Source organism: Dipodomys spectabilis, unplaced genomic scaffold, assembly GCF_019054845.1.
Source record: "Dipodomys spectabilis isolate Male_0828 unplaced genomic scaffold, ASM1905484v1 ptg000334l, whole genome shotgun sequence".
Classification (NCBI taxonomy): domain Eukaryota; kingdom Metazoa; phylum Chordata; class Mammalia; order Rodentia; family Heteromyidae; genus Dipodomys; species Dipodomys spectabilis.
The window spans coordinates 1,139,313-1,143,277 of record NW_024871011.1 but is presented as its reverse complement, the minus strand read 5'-3'; the positions used below and the strand labels follow the sequence as shown (position 1 = coordinate 1,143,277).

At 34.2% G+C, this 3,965-nt stretch overlaps 1 non-coding gene across 1 annotated transcript; it reads left to right on the top strand.

Moving 5' to 3' along the window:
* The first annotated feature begins 2,041 nt into the window (after positions 1-2,041).
* LOC122095099 lies at positions 2,042-2,147 on the top strand. Its single transcript, XR_006145033.1, has one exon. It is a non-coding gene; the product is annotated as a U6 spliceosomal RNA (small nuclear RNA).
* The last annotated feature ends 1,818 nt before the right edge of the window (positions 2,148-3,965 follow it).

Here is a 3,965-nt window from a genome sequence, read left to right as displayed (position 1 = left end):
ACTTCCCCCATTACCTTGTTTTTCATCCCTGTGAACAACTTCAGGCTACGTTCCATAGGATAGCGTTGTTTTTGTTACTTACTGATAATAAAAGAAAAAGGTTGTTTGTAAAAGAAAAAGAATTTTTAGGACTCAGGCTAAAAGTATCTTATCAGTCTCAATGATTCGTATGAGATAAAATTTATAATAGTACTAAAAGTGAAAAGGAATGCCTAGATCTGTTGTTTTGCCATTTAGAATGGCAAAGAATAATTTCACGTCACTATTATAACTCTTAAAGAATGCAAGGGTAACTGATGGTCCCTATCGTGTTCCCACAAAACCAGTAGACCATGAAGGATAATAGTAGACCAGCAGAAATTCTAAGTAGCAGACAAGGAGCATGAAAGAGAAAGAGCGGAAATGAGAGAGAGTGAAAGAGAGAGAAAAATATCATAATACTTATACTGCGTAACAGATAAACAAGAGGTTTACGAGAATATTCATATTGCTATCTTGAGACTCTACATATACATTTGAAGGTATTTGATGTATGATAACTCATCAACATAAAATATAAAATGATTTTGATAAAAAATAAAAATTACACAGGAGAAATTATAAATGCAAAAACATTCTTCACAGAAGCAACCTCTCAGAAATATTTCTTGACTTTGAAAAGGATAAACTGGCTGCAGTTAGTATAAATTTAGAAGTATGACAATTGTAAAAATATAAAAATGTGTTCACATATTTCATTATATAATCCAAAGCAGAAAGCAAATATTGTTCAGATGATTTTTTAAATCACAGTTTCTCATGTGCTGTGAAGGTGGCTCAGTGGTAGAGTGCTTGCCTTGCATGCATGAGGTCCTGGATTTCATTCCTCAACATGACATAAGCAGAAAAATGTGAAAGTGGTGTTGTGGATCAAGTGATAGCGCTAGCCTTGAGCTGAAGAGCTGAGGGACAGTAACCAAAACCCAGAGTTCAAACCCCACAACCAACAAAACCAAAGCAAAAAAAAACAAAACATAACAAAACAAAACAATTTTGTAGCCTCAATTCTGTAATAACACTACTTCAGCTTAGGGTTAAGATTTAGGTGTGGACATTTATCAACACTCCTGATTCAGACTCTACTTGATAAAATTTTTAATCAATATTTTGTTTTTAGTTTTGCTCTTTGTACATTCACATGCACCTATGAAATATGGTATGGCCATCCCAATAATATTCTCAAAGTACCTCTTAATCACTACTCACAAAAATTTGTATTATATTACAACAAGGAAAAAATGCTATAAATAAAGCAAACAATAATTAAATATTAATGATTACTAAAATAAAAAAGAAAACAATTACCAGGGTTTTCAGTATTTGAAGTGCACACAGTAGATTTTACTATTTTCTCATATTCTTGTACATTTAAAACTGGATAAAGCTATGAGTAGCTTTTAAATTTACCCACTAAGATTACTATTTATAGTTCATCTCACCATTTGTATGTGTCTTATATCATTATTTGTTCATCACAAACATATAACGTAAGGGAGCCCTAAAGGTTTAACAGAAACTGTGTACTTAAAATTTTACCTCTTCACTCTGCTTCTTTACACAGTCTTTGCAACTTCTCATTAGTAAAGTTTCTATAAACTATGAAATGTACATACTTACTAGTACATGCTACCAGAAAAATTATATACTTTATCGAAAAATTTTATGACCTGCAAACAGTCTTGATTTTGCCATATCTAAGCAAATCCAAAAATGAAACATATTTAAAACATTAAAACTTTTAACAAACCTTAACATTTGCTGCAATGATCATTATGACAGGTGCCTTGTGTAGAATAATTGAATTCCTCTTCCTACACATCTCATGAACAACAAATATCTGGAATTATTTTGTTTTTGGCATGTCAATCTTGACTTTATTCTTAAATGTGTGCTTATGTAAGAAATACATGGTTCTAAAATTTCACAATTCTTTTTAACTTATTTGTGTTGAATTGTCTAGTTTAGGAAAATCAATTACACTTTACATATAAAAAAATGTTCTGTGCTCAATTTGGCTGCACATACACTAAAATTGGAACATGTAGAGAAGATTAGCATGGTCCCTGCACAAGGATGACACGCAACTTAGTGAATCGTTCCATATTTTTAAAACAACAGATGCTGGAAGGGATGTGGCCAGAAGGGAAGCCTATTGCATTCTTGGTGTGAGTGTACACTTGTTCATCCACTTTGGAAAGTAGTTTGGAGGTTCCTCAAAAGACTCCACGTAGAGCTCCCCTATTACACAGCAATCCCACTTTTGGGCATTCATCCAAATGATCACAAACAAGTCCATACTAAAACAACCACCACAGCAGTGTTTACTGTAGCATTATTTGCCATAGCTAAGATATGGAACCAACCCCGATGCCCCTCAGTAGAAGAATGGATCAAGAAAACGTTCTGTGTGTGTGTGTGTGTGTGTGTGTGTGTGTGTGTGTGTGTGTGAATGTACACTTACACAACCACTTTAGAAAGCACTCTGGTGAGTCCTCAGAAAGCTAAATATTGACGCTCCTTATGGCCCACTCATACCACTTCTAGGCATCTATCCTCAACAACAGGTACCAATATTCAAGGACACATGCACCTCCATGTTTATCGCAGCACTGTTCACAGTAGCCAGGATATGAAAACAACCCATATGTCCCACCAGAGATGAATGGATCCAAAAACTGTGGTAACTATACACAACGGAATATTTTCCAGTCATTAGAAAGGACAAAATAATGACATTAGCAGGGAAATCAATCAAGCTACAAGAAATCATGTTGAGTGAGGTAAGCCAAAAGCAAAGAGACAAACAGCACATGGCCTCTGTGATAAGTGGATTTTAAATCCAAAATGTAAGGTGATATGACAAAATTAACAACACTTAAGAAACCAAGGACTTCCACTCATCTGATTGAATCACTACTAAATAACCCCATTCTGCTGATCAAATGTGCACACTGAAGTGAAACCAGGAAGACGACAGAGAACTAGAGGGAATCAGGGAAAAACATACAACAGCTGGATCCATCAGCTGCAATGGACATTGACCAAAATGAAATAAGCAACTCAATGTCACTGAAGGGAAGGAGGGAACAAGTGGGAAAGAGGGAACAGCTGATGCTCTGCAAAACAAAGAAATGTACGTATTTCAAAACAAATGAAGTATACATATGGAAGAAATAACTCTATTGCAAAGCTCAGAGAACTCATAAATGTTGTAGACCATGATAGACAATTTGCTCCATCAAAGTTAGAATGTGTTTGTGACTTTAACTAAGCATCACTATCCCACAATATTGTGAAATTTGGGAATTTATGTAACCACTTAATCACAATAAAAACATTTGAAAAAATGATGAAGGTGGAAAACTAAGTTGCTCTAAAAAACAAAAAAGGAAAATGTTCTGTGTGTATATGTGTGTACACACACACACACACACACACATATTACATATATATACATATATATGTATATATATTAATTCTATGCCTCCGTCAGAAAGAATGACATTGCCCAATTTGTTAGGAAATGGAAAGACTTGGAAAAAAATTATATTAACTGATGTAAGCCAAGTCCAAAGAAACATAGGTCCCATGGTATCCCTTATATGCAATAACTAGTATATGTCTGGGATAAGCAGAAAAGTTGAAAAAGCTATGTGTATATGATAGATAAGTTGATGTTAAGCTAAATGACCCCCAAGATAGAGGCACAAGTGGTTTTTCTTTTTTGCTGTTGTTTCTCACATATTTATAATGTACGATGTGATTTTTTTATGTTTCCTCCCCAAGAGTATAACCCCTGTTTTCAATTTATTTGATGTTGGTGCATCTGCATCTTGTATATACACTTCTTTAATTTGGGGAGGGAAATGGAAAAAACAACATGCTTAAATAGGAATACAGTTTGACCCATTGTATAACAATAGATG